This window comes from Lutra lutra, chromosome 5 (assembly GCF_902655055.1).
Source record: "Lutra lutra chromosome 5, mLutLut1.2, whole genome shotgun sequence".
Lineage (NCBI taxonomy): Eukaryota > Metazoa > Chordata > Mammalia > Carnivora > Mustelidae > Lutra > Lutra lutra.
Genome location: NC_062282.1, coordinates 1,824,245 through 1,842,493, shown reverse-complemented (window position 1 = coordinate 1,842,493; position 18,249 = coordinate 1,824,245).

Here is an 18,249-nt window from a genome sequence, read left to right as displayed (position 1 = left end):
CGCTTTATAACCCTTATCCTCTACCCTCTCCAACCTAGCTGTCAAATTTACTGTTTAAGCTTTTCTCTGTAATCACGCGATTATGCACTCGGTCGCCCTCCCCACCCATCACTCCGTCTAATGGTTTTAAGGGAGAGGAAATTACTTGTCTTCCCAGCCAGCACTTGACACTTTTATGGGGCGTTTGTAATGAAGCTATTCTATGGCTTTAATGGAGACCTTGATCCCGACCAGTGTGAATAATTGTCAAAAGGTGATTAATTAAATATTCACCACTCCCCTATAAAATTGATCAACATATTACATTACAGAGCTCCAAAAGTTATTTTATTTCTTCATTCCACTTCAAATTCTATGCATTTAAACAAGCTTTAAACCGGAGCCATATAATTTACTCCACATTAATTATACATACACACTGACGAAAGTAAGAAGTGTTTTACACCTTTTTTAACTCTGTAAAATGTGCCACCGTCACTTACAGCTCTGAGAAGTCCCGCTTAAGAAACAGGACGCTCTCCATTTGCTTCCCTGGCGAACACGGCACGGTGACCTTGGTTCAGGTTGTACAAACACGCAGCTTTATGTGACATAAGTGCCCTAGACTGAAAAATAAATAATATTACCAAATTCGATCGATAGATACAATTCCAGCTTTTAGAATATCATCCCAGGACAAGGCCCCATCGGGGAACCTTGCCCACCCACCCCTTAAAACACTTGAGGGCCAGCCGCTTAGGTGGGGACGGGTCCCAGGGAAGGGAGACCCCCGACTGGGAACTTTGCTGAAATAAAATAAATCCTGGGCTTCCCTCCTCACCATGCCTACCCTGCCTCGGTTTACCCCGAGTAAATGCAGGGTCCTCCGAGAGTATCCGTCCTTCCTGCTTCCGTCCTGCCCTCCCCCCCAGCATCAAGTTGTCCTCAGCTCTGACTGGGAGGCAAGCAGAGATCACACACACACACACACACACAAAAGACAAACTCTCGGTAAATGCAAACTCCCACGGGCTCAGCAAACAAACGAGACTTTATTACGAACAGCAAATACACGCGACCTAGTGCATTATGTTTAAAAATCAGTGAAGATAAAGGGAAAAATTACGAAAAGTAAAACAAAGCGGTCTGTTTTGTTCTATCTTCTAGACCAGCGTCTCTGCACTTGCCGGGGGTGGCCAATGAGAAACGGGGTGGTACACAGCCGGCACATCAGAGCAGCACAGGACAGGGGACGCCTCCCAGAGACTCGGATGCCTCTGCCGCGGGCTCGCCGAGATGCCGGCCGGCCGGAGCCTGGTGCAGCACGGCGCACGGCGGGCGCTCACCGGGGATTCCTGGTACAGCAGAAGAACCCAGGACTGACCCCGAGCGCCCTGGGACCTTGGATCCAGAAATGACCCCTGGGACCTCGGATCTAGATGTGCTCGGAGCCCACGCACTGGCGTTCTAGAACGTCCGGGAGACACCCCTCCATGCAGATTACTGATTTCGTTGATGTAGTCAATCAACCCTCCCCACGCCCCCCCCACCCAGGCTCTTAAAATATCATCGAGTGAGCAGAGCAGATAAAAAAAATGAGCAAAAAGAATAACATTTCAACTTGAACAAACTTGCTATTTGTCCATTGCTCACACGGGTCTGCTGGAGTCGAGATGATTCGGGCAGTGGCCACACGAGTGAGTCCCACAAAGGGACTGGGTTTAATCATCCAATCCCAGACTGTATTGATTTTGGGACTACTTGCAATGACTATATAAATAAGCCATTTCTTTGCAACTGTATCTGCAGCCGGTCATGAACCCAAAACCTTCACAACCTGGTCCAAAGTGAATTATGCCCCGCAGAAATAAATTAATAAAACTAACACAGCCGGGCTCCTCCACCAACTTATTTTCACGTTTCAAGAGCTTAAAAATATAAAATCAATAATCATTTAGTCATAAGGGTAAATGAAGCGACATAACATCAAAGTATAGCCTTTAGCTATTCAAGTCATCCCAGGTAATTTATCTCATCAAAAGGCAGTGGTAATAATCCTTTCCACTCCGAGACAAGCCGCCACACAGCTGCCGTATTATCCTAGAGTAAACACGTTGGGAGAAAATATTAAAAATCAATATCTGTTTCCTTCTATCAGACCAGATGGCATCCATCATAAATCCGTCCCCGTAAAGAGTCCTTGGAGCCGGGTGCCCAGAGTGAGGAAGAAGACCGAATTAACAACAGAGAACGAGGGTCCGCTCAATGGGGAGTGACAGCTGGATTTCTTTAAAATTTCAGGATTTTACAATTGCAAAAAATTTCCTGAAATTATAATGAAAAAATCTATCGTAGCCACAGGGCACAGAGAAGAAGCAATTACCAGTACCGTAAAATAAAAATGCAAACGGCAGCTTTCAACAGGCCCTGGGAGGGACCCCAATTATTTGATTGATTCATCTGACCGTTTCACTCATTCATCCATTCATTCATTCACGTGGCCCATGGGATTTCTAGCCTGACGTTCAGGCATCTGCCCCTCCAACTGGAGAATCTGTCACAGGGTGACACGGTGCTCCTACGGCATCTGGTCTCCAGAGACACTTCCTGGAAAGCCGTGACAAGTTCTTCTCTGACCACAAGTTCTTCTGACCACGTGGAAGTCGCTGGGTCGCTAGGTCCCCCAGAGCTCTGTTCCCTGTGAGAGGGCAGAGCCTGACCCAGGCGCTCGGGCAGTGGGCTCTCCTGGTGACACAGTCATACGCCGGACACCCCGGGCCCACGAGCGGGAGCCAGAAGCCACACCCACGCTGTGACCCGCCGTAAGGCTGCTGAGCCTTGACACGGTGTGCGCAGGAGAAAACGTGGAGAAACCCATCCAAAGAGCGGGCAGCCCCCCTTGGCAGGACTCCTTACCTTCACGTCCAGCCTGAATGTTGTTATTCCTGGAAGTGGGGTGCCCTGGGCATTGTTAGGGGGCTCCAGCCTTGGCTCTGTCAAAGACATCGGCACACACACACACACACACACACACACACACACACAGTAATTAAACTTGAAAAAGACAAAATTCCTCCAACACGATGGCTTCCGGGAGGACCCGACTCACCTTGGAGTCGCTCACAGCCACCTTCGTCTTGACGAACGGTTTAGGTCTCGCCTCGTCTCGCCCATTCGCTCGTTGAGACCCTGTCCCCAGCCCTTCAGGACGTGGCTGAGGGAAGAGGGGCCCTTACAAAGGGGTAACAAAAGTTAATGCGATCCGAGCCTGGGCCCTAGGCCTGTAGCACTCGTGTCCCAGGAGGAGGAAGAGACTCCCGGAGAACCACCTGCAAGCCAAGGAGGCCGCTGCCACAGAGACCGTCTCCGCCCGCCGCCGCCACAGAGACCGTTCCCGCCCGCACCCGGTCCGAAACCTCCAGCCTCCAAACTGGGAAAGTGAGTCTGTGTCTGCGCGGCCCCAGAGGACGGAGAGGCCATCCTGAAGCCGCCGCTCCGGGAGACGGCTGACGGCTTCCTCACAGGTTCCCGGTGCGACGGCCAGGCACACGGGGGCCTCCAGGACGGGGTTCCTCCTGTACCGGAATGAACAGCCCCTTGCAGGGTCCCCCCGGTGGATTTCTTTCAATGGAAATCCCACCTGCGTCAGTTTAGGAAGCAATCCCTCTATTTCGTTCCAGAATAAGAAAATGTTCTCTCCCTCAGTTCCAGTCCCTGGAATGTCCCCAAGACCTAGTTATCTCGTCTCTCAACTCACGCCCCCAGATTAAGCGGCTCATTTGGGTTTTGTCTGACAAGCACACTCTGCCTCCTACTCGCAGCCAGACACCAGGTATTTATGAATAAGGACGAAGATGACGTCAGGTTGTGAGAGGAAACTCATCATCACTGATTTATTAGAAATTTATATTTAATCAAAAGCCGTACATCGTTTTCACACATATTTTTACATACCGATTTGTGACTCATTGTCTGTCTGACATTTTGAAGTTGCTTTTAGTTTAGTTTAGACTAGATGCGTGCCCCTAGATCTTTCTTCTCAGCAAATGTGAGCTCTGGCTCCCCTCCTCGCTCTAGCCCACGGGAAGCCCCACGCAGAGCTCGAATCTCAGATGGAGACCTTCCTACTATTCCCAGACGGAATGTCACGTCACAGAGAGTGGCATGGCAGACAGGGCACACAGAACGCCCAGCGCCGTACTGCCCAGCTGGCACAGAGCAGAGACCTCCACAGTAGCATGCCTGTCCATGGGAATGGACACCCAGAAGAGCGGAGACCCCCCCCCCACCTGCTGGGAATTCCCAGGAACACTGTGTCCCTGCTGCTACACCAGCTCAACACCCAGAGGAGCGGGCCAAGCAAGAGAAAAACCATCGCCTTGCGTGAGTCAGAGGACAGCAGAGGGAATCTTCAGTATTCCAAGGATGATCAGAACTTGAGCCAAATTACAGATCATATCACGGGTCTAAAACGACGTCCTCACGTTAGAAAAGTTTACTGTGAGGATAATGTTTTCAGCTCGTTTGGTGTCTTCCATGCTCTCTTGGAGAATCTCTTTCAAACTGGGCACTTACTTTGACTAAGTACTGGAAGTAGAATAATATTTGTAAAATTATTCCATTCCTTGAATATAACTTTCCCTTCTTCGAAATGACGAACTGAGCTTTTGTTATCTGCTTGGTTCAGAACCCAGAATATAAACATTTGGATTGTGAGGAATTTGAATATCAATCCTCAGAAATACCACATTTACTTTCACATAATACTATATATCAAATCATCAGATGGATTACAAATGAGACTCACTCACAGAAAGTCACCTAAGAGCCCACTAATTTGCCATCCTAGACCCTGACACACAGCTTCACTTACCAAGATGGCCGTGAAGGCAGGACCGTACATCAAGTCCCCTGCCAAGTGTTATCAGGGGCTTCACACCATCAATCTCGTGAGCCTTCCATGGGACCCTCCCAAGCCGGTGGTGCTCCATGTCTTCTTTTAGGAAACATTTAATCATTGACACACTTCTCAATGGGTGCTAAGAAAGTGAACTCTTTAAATCTCTGTGGTTGCTAAGAGACTGATATTTAATGTTTAAAAATTTTCATTGGTATCAGATATATTATTTTCTTCCACGGCAGACAGGGTCTTGAGATCTGCCGAGAGACTTAAAAAATGACTTTTATAAAGAGAAATCACACAATTTCTTAAATATTAGTCTACCTTTTTTTAGCAATGATTTTCCGCAAGTTTAACTTATTAATGAATCTTCAACACGGCATATACAGCGTGCTCACTCTGGATAATGGCAATTACTTATTTGTATTTAGTAACTGAGTGTTTGACAAGGAAACACATATGGACTAAATAACAGTTTCCCTGTGATGCTTTCTTTTCCTTTCTTGCTTAGGTTAGTCTAAACTATTTCCTAAATCAGATTTGAAAACTTAAATGAAATGGGCCGATTAGAAGAATAACGTCCACTTCTAAAACTAGAGCCAGAAGAAATATTATAAATAAACCTATGTGCTCTTTAGAGAAGGATCCAGTGATTAAACACAGACCCCCAGCTTCATCCTCTCCGTCATGACACCATCGCCACCATCAACCAGGTCACGTGAGGTGTCTGGTGGAGTTGAGGAAACCAGCCCTTACACTCCAGTGTTTCCACTTCATTTTAAACTATAGAGAAATGTATGCACACGGCTTCTCATATAAGGAACTTAATTTGGGCATCATTTAAGGCAGGGTTACACCTTCTCTCCCTAGGCAATCTGGTGCGTATTCTATACTAAATATGTACATATCATGATACAACAGCCCAGGCAGGGTTTCCGCTCATTTGGTTCGGGTCATTGATTTATACTGTACTCAATTTTATGTGTTGTGCTTCTCATGCTATACCTTATAAAAATTCAGCCAAGAGCCAAATGGAACTTCTGGAGGTAAAAAGTCAATATCTAAAAAGGAAAATCACGGATGGATTTAGCAGATTAAGTACCACAGAAAAGTATGATTGGAGGACAGAGGGAGCAGACTTCCAAGCACAGAGGGGGAAAAAGGAAGACTGTGTGGAAATAAAATGTATGAAACCATCACATTAACTATTCTGTGTCGACTGTGTAAGTGCATAGTCACAGACGTGTGAGACAGAATATGGGAAAAACAGCAACACTTGGCAATAATTTTGAAATGAAAAATATATATGTAAGTTTTTGACTCAGAAATCCCACCCAGAACCCTGTTACACAGAAACGAAATTAAACAAAAATATATGCACAGGATGTTTTTTGTATGACCATTGCAAATAGCAAGCACTTAGAAATAATATAGATATGTTTTATTGGGGAAATGATTGAATAAATAACGGTAATCTACTTCCATGTCGTTAAATATAAGGCCACCATCCAAAAGAGAGAGGAAGAGAGAGTGTGCTATGCACCACAAAAAGAGAGATTAGGGAACTCAAAGATACAGCAATATACTGTATCCAAAACGAAGCACACAGAGGAGGAAAAAAGATAAAACAACAACAAAACTAAAGGCTCAGTGACCCATGGAAAAATATCAAACAATCTAATGTAAATACATTTGGAGTTTCTGAGAAACGGAAAGGATCAGGAATATATTTGAATAAATAACATTGGATATTTTTACAAATTAATGAAAAAAAAACCTACCAAAGCCCAGTCAAGATACATAAAAAGAAAGACGTGCAGGGCAGCCGAGGTTAAGGGGGTGGGAGCACATGATTCAGGGAACACAGGTAACAATGACTACAGACTTCTTCTTAGGATCAGTGAAAGCCAGAAGACAATGAAAAAAAATCTATAAAGTGCTGAAAGGAAAAAAAAAAAAAAAAGGTCAACTTATAACTCTGCATCCAGAGAAATATTTTTCAAAAATAAGAAATGTAAAGATTTTTCAAGGTCAATAAAAGAGAAAGAATTTATCCACCATATGACTTTCACTACAAGAAATGTTAATTTAAAAACTTCTTGATGCTGAAGTTAAATAATGCTGGAGAGGAACCTGAGTCTACAGAAAGGAATAAAGAGCTCCAAGATTGATAAAATATATAGATATGAATTAAAGTTATTTTTCTTAAGTTTGAATTATTTAAGGTTAATTGACCATATAAAGCAAAGATGTAAAAACATATTACATATTATGAGGTTTACATCATAATAATAAATAAAATGTATGACTTGGGAGTTGTCTTGTAAGAGTCCCACATTATATACATAGATATATACTATTTAAAAGTAGATTCTATTGAATTAAAGTTGCATATTGTAAGCTCTACTGACCACTAAAAATTATCAAAAAGAGGTATAATCCAATAATGGTAATAAATGGAATAAGGGCAAAGAATCAATCTAACAAAGACAGAGAAAGGTAAAGACCAGAAAGGATAAGTAGCAACAGGGCAGACTTAAGCAAAACCATGACAAGTGATTATTAAATATAAAAAAGTCTAAGACACCAGCTAAAAGGCAGAGATTGTTAGACATGATAAACTACAAGACCCAGCTATATACTGTCTATAAGATAAGCTTCAAATATTTTTTTAAAAGAGCTGTGTTAAAATAAAAGGATGAGGAAAAGGTATACAACGAAAACACTCATCATAAGAAACCTGCAGGGCCTAACTTGTATCAGAGAACACAGACTTCAGAACTGGGAATATTAGCATGTCTACATAAGGATATTTCATAATGGTAAAGCAGGTAATTAAGAAAATAAAACAATGCTAAATTTGTACGCACCTAATAATAATGTGTTGAAATGCATCAGGCAAAAAACCTGGTAGAGCGAAGAAGGAATAGACATGAATGATTGGTGACATTAACACTCTTCTTTCAGCAACTGATTGAACAAGTAGGAAGAAATCAATAGGAACGTAGAAAACCTAAATAACACCATCAAACAAATTTAATCAATTGATGTATTAAAAAGACTTGGCCTTACAACAGCAGAATGCATAGTTTCTCAAGTGAATCTGGAATCTTCTCCAACATAGACCAAATAATTGACCATGATGTAATTTCAATAAACTTAAAAGAGATGAAATTATACAAAACACATTCTCTGATATGGTAGTATTAAATTAGAAATAAACAATAAGAATACATTAAATTAGAAATAAACGGTGAAAATACAATAAGAATACATATGAGGGGCTCCTGGGTGGCTCGGTGGCTTAAATGTCTGCCTTCAGCTCAGGTCATGATTCCAGGTCCTGGGATCAAGCCCCGCATCAGGCATCAGGCTCCTTGCTCAGCGGGAGTCTGCTTCTCCCTCTGCCTGCTGCTCCCCGCCTTGTGCACTCTCTCACAGTCTCTCTCTCCTGGTCAAATAAATAAATAAAATCTTAAAAAAGAATACATTTTTATGATATTCCTAAGCATTTGGAAATTAAGCAAAATATGTTTTAACCCAGTGGGTCAAAAAGGAGGGCAAGAACAAAGAGAAATTAGAAAATAGTTTAAATAAAAATGAAAACAGAGCATACAAAATTTTGCAGGCTTCAGCAAAACTAGTGCTTAGAAGATGACTTGTAGCTTAATGCTAAATACACTTATGTTAAAAAGAACAAAAGTCGGTCTAGGCATCTATCTTTAGAAGCCAAAAAAGAAAAAAAAGGGGGGAGGGATATCAAAGTAAATAAGAGAAGGAGAAAAATAATAAAGATAAGAGCTGAAATCAATAAATTAAAAAAAATTTTAAGTAAAAATTACTTAATTACTTGCTTTTTTTAAGTAAAAAAATTTACTTAAAATAAGTAAAAGTCAATGAAATCAAAAGCACATTCTTTGAAAAAAATCAATAAAATTCATGAATCTCTAGTAGACTTAAAAAGAAAAAATGAGAAGATAAAAGCTATTAATATCGAGAATCAAAGAAGGCACATCACTACAGATCCCACGGATATTAAAGAGATAATAAGGAAACTTTATAAAGAGTTGTATGTGAATGCATTCAATCACTCAGAAGATATGTAGACAATTCTTGAAAGATAAGAAACTTAAGAAAGAATAAAACGTCTGAATAGTCCTATATGAATCTAAATATTAAGTTTATCATGAAAAACTTCCCTACAAAGAAAAATAATAATAGTAATAGTAATAATAATAATAATAATAGCAATATTATGCAAAATGTTTCAAAAATAGAGGAGGAGGGAAATACTTGCAATCTCATTTTGTGAGGCAGGACTACTTTGATACCAAGACACCAAGAACATAAGAAAAGAGAACTACCAAATTCATCATGAAAAAAAAAAAAAAGGATACAAATTCCTTTGCAAAATACCAGTGAACGAAAACTAGCAATATAAAGAAAATACTGTGACCACATAGAGTTCATCTCAGAGTTGGGAGAAATCGGAGGGGGAGACAAACCATGAGAGACTGTGAACACTGAGAAACAAACTGAGGGTTTTGGAGGGGCGGGGGGTGGGGGGTTGGGTGAGCCTGGTGGTGGGTATTAAGGAGGGCACGGATTGCATGGAGCACTGGGTGTGGTACATAAACAATGAATTTTAGATCATGAAAAGAAAGAAAAGAAAAGAAAAGAGTGGAAAAAATGTAAGATTAACTTAACATTCAAAAATCAATCAATTCACCATATTAAAAGAAGAGAAGAAGGGGGTGGGAGGGAGTGGAGGGGGAGAGAAGAAAGAGAGGAAGAGGATAAGGAGGAGAAGGGAGAAGAAGAAGAAGAAGAAGGAGAAGGAGAACTAGAGGAGGAGGAGGAGACATGATTACTTCAATAGATGGGGGAATACACATCTGACAAAATTTAACACCTATTCATGATTAAAACTTCAGCAAACTGAAAGCACTGATGAAAGAAACGGAAGATGACACGAGCAAATAGATATTCCAATTTCATTGATTGGAAGAATTGTTAAAATGTCCAAACTACCCAAAGCAATCTACATATTTAATGCAATCCCTGTCAAAATACCAATATCATTTTCACAGAACTAGAACGTTATTTGTCCTAAAATCTGTATGGAACCATGAAAGACCCCAAACAGCCAGAGCAACCTGGAGGAAATAGAACGAGGCTGGAGTTATCACAATCCAGGTTTCAAACTGTAATGCAAAACTATGGTGCTGGTACAAAGACTGACACGTAGATCCACGGAGCAGAATAGAGAACCCAGAAATGGACTCATACTTATATGGTCAATTAATCTATGACAAAGGAGGCAAGAGTATGCAGTGGGAAAAGACCATCTCTTCAACAAATTGTGTTGGAAAAACTGGACAGCAAAAGCGTGAACCTGGACCCCTTCCTTACACCACACCCAAAAATCACTCAAGATGGATTAAAGACCTGAATGTGAGACCCAAACCATAAAACTCCTGAAAGAAAACATAGGCAGCGATTTCTCTGACATCAGCCATAGAAATATTTTTCTAAATATGTCTTCTGAGACAAGGGAAACAAAAGCAAAATTAAACTATTGGAACTGCACCAAAGTAAAAAGCTTTTGAGCAGTGAAGGAAGCTGTCAACAAAATAAAAAGGCAACGACCCAATGGGAGAAGATATTTGCAAATTTTATATCCAATAAGAGGTTAATGTCCAAAACATATAAAGAACTTATACAGCTGAACCCCAAAAAACAAATAATCCAATTAAAAATGGGCAGAGGACCTGAATAAACATTGTTCCAAAGAAGACATCCAGATGGCCAACAGACTCATGGAAAGATGCTCAAAATCACTCATCATCGGGCTAACGCAAATCAAAACTGCTGCGAGACGTCAGTTTACACCTGTCAGAACGGGTAAAAATCAAAAACACAAGAAATAACAAGTGTTGGTGAGGACGTGGAGAAGAAGGAACACCCCTGCTCTGTTGGAGGCAATGTAAGTTGGCGCAGCCACTGTGAGGAACAGTGTGGAGGTTTCTCAAAAAGTTAAAAATCCAATTACTCTGTGGTCCAGTAATTCCACTTCCAGGCATTTACCCAAAGAAGACAAAAGCACTAATTCAAAGAAATACATGCACACCCACGTTTACCGCAGCATTACTTACAAGAGCCACGCCATGGCAGCAGCCGGAGCGTCCGTGGTGCGCGGACTGAAGAACGGGTAAGGAAGCAGCGGCGTACACACACGAGGAATGGTATCGAGCCGTCAAGAAAGAACAGAGTCTTGCCATTTGCAACAACGGGGATGGAGCCAAAGGGTGTTACGCGAAGTAAAACAAGTCAGAGCATGACGATTACGATCGCAGTCGCATGAGGACTTTAAGAAACAAACAAATGAACAAAGAAAAAGAGAGAAGCAAAGAACCTCCACAACAAAGACTCAACTACAAAGAACAAACTAGCGGTCACCAGAGGGGAGGTGCGGGCTGGTGCGGGAAATGGACAAAAGGGGTTAAGAGTTCCCTCTCTCGATGAGCACTGAGGGAGGAAGGAAAAGCCTTCAGCAAACTAAGGAGCAGAGAACATCCTTAAACCACGAACGCCCATCTGCAGTGAAGCTACAGTTAGCATCGAGTTTAGTGGAGAGAGACGGAATGCCCTCCCCCGGGGTCATCAGCAGCCAAGGGTGTCTGCTCTCCCGACATTCAGTCACCACTGTACCAGAAGCTCTACCTCGTGGGATTGCGCAAGAGAAAGGAGCTAACACCATACAGATTCCCAAAGGAGAAATAAAGCTGTCTGTATTTGTAGATTTGTGGGTGACATATTTTGTAAATAACGTAAATTTTATGTCGTGAATCCTAAATCCTTAGGGGTCAGCAAAAGTTTCTAAAATTAAGAAACGGACCTGGCAAAGTCAACAATGAAAGGTCAATGTACAATAATCAATTATATTTATGCCAGGAACAAGCAACTGGAAAATAAATTCAGTATCCATTATTGATGGCATTAAATGCATCACGTGGGAACAAGCATATCCCAATATATACGGGACTTATACCCTCAGAACTACAGATATTGCTAAGGAGAATTAAAGACACTTAACTGGTAAACTCAACTTATGCAGAGAGGGGAAAGGACAGTCTTTCCCCCAAATGATACTAGGCAGACCTCAAACACCAGTTTTAACTTGAAATGAATCACGTATCTAAATTGAAAACTATCAAAGTTCTCGAAGAAATAATAGAAAATCTTTGTGACGTTGGCGCAGGCAAAGATCACTTGGGATGCAAAACACATAAACCTCCTAAATGAGAAACTGACCAGTTGAACGTCACCGAACTAAAGACCTTGTTCTCAGGAGGGCGTCAAAGAAAGGAAAAGGGCTTCCGTGGACTGGGGAGAATATTCACCGTATGCGTGTCAGACCAAAGCTGGTATCCAACGCACAACTCCGTTAGGACAACATAAACAGCCATGGGGTGTCTGGGGAGCTCAGTTCGTTGAGCGTCTGACCCTTTGGTTTCCGCTCAGGTCATGATCTGAGGGTCATGAGATCAAGTCCTGCCTTCGGCTCTGTGCTCAGCAAGGTGGGGAGTCTGAGATTCTCTCTCCCACTTCTCCCCCATCCCCACTGCTTGGTCTCGCAACCTCTCTCTCTCTCAAATAAATAAATACATCTTTAAGAAGAAATACAAACAGCCAAATGTTTAAAAATGTTGACAAATACTTCAACACGCTATTTATAAGCCAGAAATCTGTGAATGATCAATGAACACACGGGAGAGTGTTCTTTTCCGTTGTCGAAGAAATGCACATGAAAATCCCAAAAAGTTAGCCATGCAAACCCGCTAGAACGGGGAACATTCTGGATCTTGAAAATGGCAGGAGTTGGTACGGAGGCTGAGAACTCTGACAAGCACGGTGGGAAGGTAGAATGAGGAGCCCCTTGCGAGAGCCCTTTGGAAGATCCCTACAGAGTTGAGCAAACGCCTCCTTTACGGCCCAGCACAGAAACTCCGAGTGTTTACACGAGAGAAACGAGAGCACGTTCCACACCAGGACCAGCTCGCGAGTGTTCCCAGCAGTTTCATTCTCAACAGCCACTAACTGAGCACATTTAAGTGATGCCCCAGAGATACGCCTACAAATACATTACAGGGAACCTGAGAAGTCACTAAGAAAGCATGATCAGTTCAGGAAAATGAAGTTTATAAGGAAAGAGTGAAACGGGAAAATATCGTATCTAGGGAAACAGAAACAAACAAAAATATCCTGCAAAGAAAAGCTCAGTAGATAGATTGGTACTCGTGATAAACGTGAGTGAGCTCCACGGATGTCACAAACGAGATAATCTCACAAACTGGGTCAAAACATCCTACTGCAAGTCCGTTTTAGACACCTATCAGACGTGACGTGGGAAAGAAAGGGACACCATCGTCACATGTCACATGTCAACCGAGAGCAGGCAGAGGGAGCCAGGTAGGTGGGAGATAAGGGACAATCCCAAGTGAAAGCACAGTGGAAAATCAGACCGTCACGAGATAAAGGGAATAATGCACCAAGACAATGCGCCCGTCAGAAAATTGTTGCACCCAAAAACAGAGCTTAAAAACACACAAAGCAAATAAATATGAGTAGAAAAATCTCAGCCATAGGAAGAGACATTGACTTAAATCTCAGAAACTAAAATAAAAGAGTAAAGTTGGATGCATTGTGATAAGCTCGGTCCGATTTGCCGTTCGCTACTGAAATTGAACAATTAGAGGAGACACTATGTTCTTTTCAAAATATTCATGAGACTACCCCGAAGACTGAGCACTTATTATCGTACGATGAGATCTCAAACCATTCTAAATCAATCAATCAATCTTTGGGTATATATTATCTCTCTCCTTTTTCTTTCTTTCTTTTATTTTATTTATTTTTAAAAGATTTTATTTATTTATTTGACACAGACAGAGATCACAAGTAGGCAGAGAGGCAGGCAGAGAGAGAGGGAAGCAGGCTCCCCGCTGAGCAGAGAGCCCGATGAGGGGCTCGATCCCAGGACCCCGAGATCATGACCTGAGCCGAAGGCAGAGGCTTTAACCCACTAAGCCACCCAGGTGCCCCAATTTATTTATTTTTTTAAGGAGGCTCCGCGGTCAGTGGAGCCCAGGGCAGACTGAAACCACGATCCTGAGATCACAGCTCAAGCCGAAATCAAGAGTCTGATGCTCACCTGACCAAGCCACCAGGCACTCCCCAGTGCATTATCTCTTAATAAATGTAAAAGTGGTGCCTCGAGGGGCGACTGGGTGGCTCAGTGGGTTAAGCACCCAACTCCTGATTTTGGCTCAGGTCATGATCTCAGGGTCACGGGATCAAGCCAGATGCCCAGCTCTGTGCTGCACCTGGAGCCTGCTTAAGATTCTCCCCTCCCCCATGTGGAGAAAGGGGAACCCTCTTACACTGTTGGTGGGAATGCACGTTGGTGCAGCCACTTTCGAGAACAGTGTGGAGATTCCTCAAGAAATTAAAAATAGAGCTTCAGTATGACCCTGCCATTGCACTACTGGGTATTTACCCCAAAGATACAGAGGTAGTGAAAAGAAGGGCCATCTGTACCCCAATGTTCATAGCAGCAAAGGCCACGGTCGCCAAACTGTGGAAAGAACCAAGATGCCCTTCAACGGACGAATGGATAAGGAAGATGTGGTCCATATACACTATGGAGTATTATGCCTCCATCAGAAAGGATGAATCCCCAACGTTTGTAGCAACATGGACGGGACTGGAAGAGATGATGCTGAGTGAGAGAGAGTCAAGTATCATATGATTTCACTGATTTGTGGAGCATAAGGAATAACATGGAGGACATGGGGAGATGGAGAGGAGAAGGGAGTTGAGGGAAATCAGAGGGGGAGACGAACCACATGAAAGACTGTGGACTCTGAGAAACATTCTGAGGGTTTTGGAGGGGAGAGGGTGGGAGGTTGGGAGAGCCTGGTGGTGGGTACTAAGGAGGGCACAGATTACATGGAGCAGTGGGTGTGGTGCATAAACAATGAATCTTGGAACACTGAAAGAAATTAAAAATAATAATAATAATAAAAAATATTCTCTCCCTCTCTCTGCCCCTCCCATCTGCTTGCTCTTGCCTCTCTCTAAAAAGTATTTTTTTTAAAGTGGTCATTTGAAAATAAATCCTATCCGCACCATATATAAATATGAATAGGAAAATGAATGTACATCTTAAAACTGAGACATAATGAAATGATCTTGGCCCTGTAAATAGCCGACAGTGTCCCAGGAATAAGAAATTCCAAGGCTGTGGAATACTATGCAGCCAGTAAAAAGCAAGGATTTGGTGACACAGAAACTTCTTCAATAACCTTCAGCACAAGAAGAAAGCTTCAGCATGTGCTGTGGAACCTGTCACATCATCCACTGTGAGGACAGGAACTCTATCACTCTTGTGGTTCAGAAAGCGGAGTGGCTCCGTGTCTCGTGAGGTGGGGTGGAGGGCTGTCTTCCAGGCTCATGAACTGACCTCGGGCAGGTGTCTATGTAGGCCTTATGTGGCCGCAGGTGCGTGTGCACATATACACGCACGAGCAAGCCTGTTGCACTGAGGACCTATTTTCTACTTGCTCTCGATTTAATTATAAAAAGTGACATAATCGTGATGAAAAGTAATATGAAAATTGGTAAGTACCCAAACCCATCCTAGACCCCTTATTCCATCCCTCAGAAGTTAAACAGTCTTAACCACAGAGTGTGTTTCCTGACAGACACTTCGGTGTGTCCCGGCCGCTGTGGGAAGATTTCAGAGCTGCTGTGTGGACCTCTGCGGGGGAGGGGTGCTCTCTGGGGGGCCCTCACCGCACGTCCCCAACACGTGTTTAAGCTCTTTCCAGTACTACACGATGACAGTCATGCAGTCCCAGCTGCTCTTAGACCCATTTTGGGGTATTTCCACAGTTTAAGTTTCTAGAAACAGAATTCCTATTCAGACACTATGAAGATTTTCAATTTTGATAAACATTTACAAATAGCGCCCGGAGAGCTTCATGTGTGTCCTGCCGCGAGCACATTCTCACGCCCGCGGGAGCTCGTCTCCTGCGGTGGTTGCTCAGGTGCAACTTCCAGGAGGTTATCTGGGGGTCGTTCTGGTGTTAATTTTTATTATTGTTGCCCAGACATTTGTTGTGTGGAGGATTAGGCAATAATTTCGCAACCTGAAACTTGCGTTTTTTTTTTATAGATTTTACGTACTTTATAAACGTGTGTCTTTTCTGTGGAAAATATGTGAATAGGCACACGTGCGCGTTCTGGGTTTCTATCGCCACCTGCATTTGGTCGCAAACGTTAATCAAGTAGCGGCCAGTGCAAGAAGCCCTTAGAGAGAGAACTACCTTCGTGGGCGCAAACCCTTCTTAAGAAACTTCAGACGGAGGCGCCTGGGGGGCTCAGTCATTAAGCCTCTGCCTTCAGCTCAGCTCATGATCCTGGGGTCCTGCAATCAAGCCCCGCACCGGGCTCCCTGCTTGGCGGGAAGCCTGCTTCTCCCTCTACTCCCCCTGCTTCTGCTCCCTCTCTCGCCTTGTCTCTCTGTCAAATAAATAAATAAAATCTTCAAAAAAAGAAAGAAAGAAAGAAAGAAACTTGGGACGGGCAGTGTGGCCCTTGGCAGAAGCACACTCACAAAAATTGTGGCCATTCTGCTCTTCATGAGAAAAAGTGGGTGCTGTGAGTTTTCTCCCAATGGGCCTGGGAGGGAGGAACAGCAGGGAGGAGGCAGGCAGCCACCCAGGGAACCGTGACCCAACACCAAATCTAACTGCCTTTATCTTGAGGCAAACCTGTCCCACCTGTCCCATCTCCTCCCACATTCAGTACGGGCCAGGGGGCTCTGCGGAGGAAGGGGAAGGAGCGGGTCCGGCCTGCAGAGCGAGCGGGCTGGGCCGATGGGCGGTGCGGCCCAGAGCATGCTGGGAGAGCAGGTGTGGAGAGCTGCCGGCACCTGCTGCCCCCAGAGCCCACCGGGCCTGCAGAGCTGCGTGCGCACAGGACAGAGCCTGCCCCGGGAACAGGCCTGGTGGTGGAGAGTCTGGGGTGGAAACAGGTCAAACCAGTTGTGCTCGGGAGGACCTCTCACCTGCACAGAGGTGTGCGGGGCCTGAGGGCACATTCCAGCCGGTGGTGGAGAGGACGGGGGCGGGGTGACAGAAGTCAAAGGGAGCGGGTCTGGGGCCTGCACACCCCGGGCTGGAGGAAACCCTGCACACAAACATAGCAAGGTCCCAATTTAGAGGATGCCATCCGTCTGGCAACCTTGAAAGGAGTGCGCCCCACTGCTAACGGGCTACGTCGGGGTCAGGGGCCGGGAAGAGGGACACGCAGGGAGCCAGTCGTCAGCCCGAGGCCCAGGGAGGCCTGCGGCAAGCTTAGCTTGAACAGCCATGGGGCAGCCTAGGCACCCGGAAACCCAGGGTAGAACAGGGTCACCGGAGACGCAGGGAAATGAGACGCCGCAGACCCTCATGGCAGACCCACTGCCAAGTCCCCGAGTTCCCTGTCCTCTGAGAGGATCAGCTTTGGTCTCACGGGAACAGTCTTGTCCCCTTCGATCCCACTTCTGTCCACCTGCCCGCGAAGAGCGGCTCTCCCCTCCAACGTCTGCAGAGCAGTGGGCAAGCGTCTCCTCCAAGGCGGTGTCCTGGTTCTGAATGCCTCCTAAGACCGGTATCTTCTGCTTCTGTAACTGGCTGGATGGTGCCCTCCCCGCTACACACACACACACGCACACGCACACGCACACGCACACACACACAGCGTCCACTCAAAACCCGGGAATGTGGCCTTGTTTAGAAATAGGGTCTTTGCAAACCTGCTTCAGGTAAGGATTTGCCTAGATTAGACTGGGTCAAATCGAAGGGTGCCGTCCTTCCGGGAAAAGGAGGCTGGGGGGCAGGTAGAGCTTGGAGCAGGGTGACTGCAGAGCGGGACGCCTGGGGCCCGAAGCCAAAGGACGCAGGCCGCCCTGCGGACAGCCTGATTGCAAACTTCTTGCCTCAAGTTCTGACAAGATAAATTCCTGTCTAAGCCTCCCTGTTTGTGGTCCTTTCCCACATCAGCCACAGCAACCATGGACTGCTCCCCTCGGGGCTTCGGAAGTCTGTGTGGCCACTTTCCCAGATACATGCCCAACTGCCCCGTGCCTTCCGGACGTTCCCTCTCCCCACACTCTGGTTTCTGCTCAGATGTCACCTCCTCAGGGTGACCTCCTCTCTTGCGTGCTGACAGCATCGCCTTCTGACTGCTTGCACTATTCCCCTGTTCTTCTAGAACTGCTCGCTCCCGGAGAAAATGCCGTGGGTCCAGCAGACCAGCTC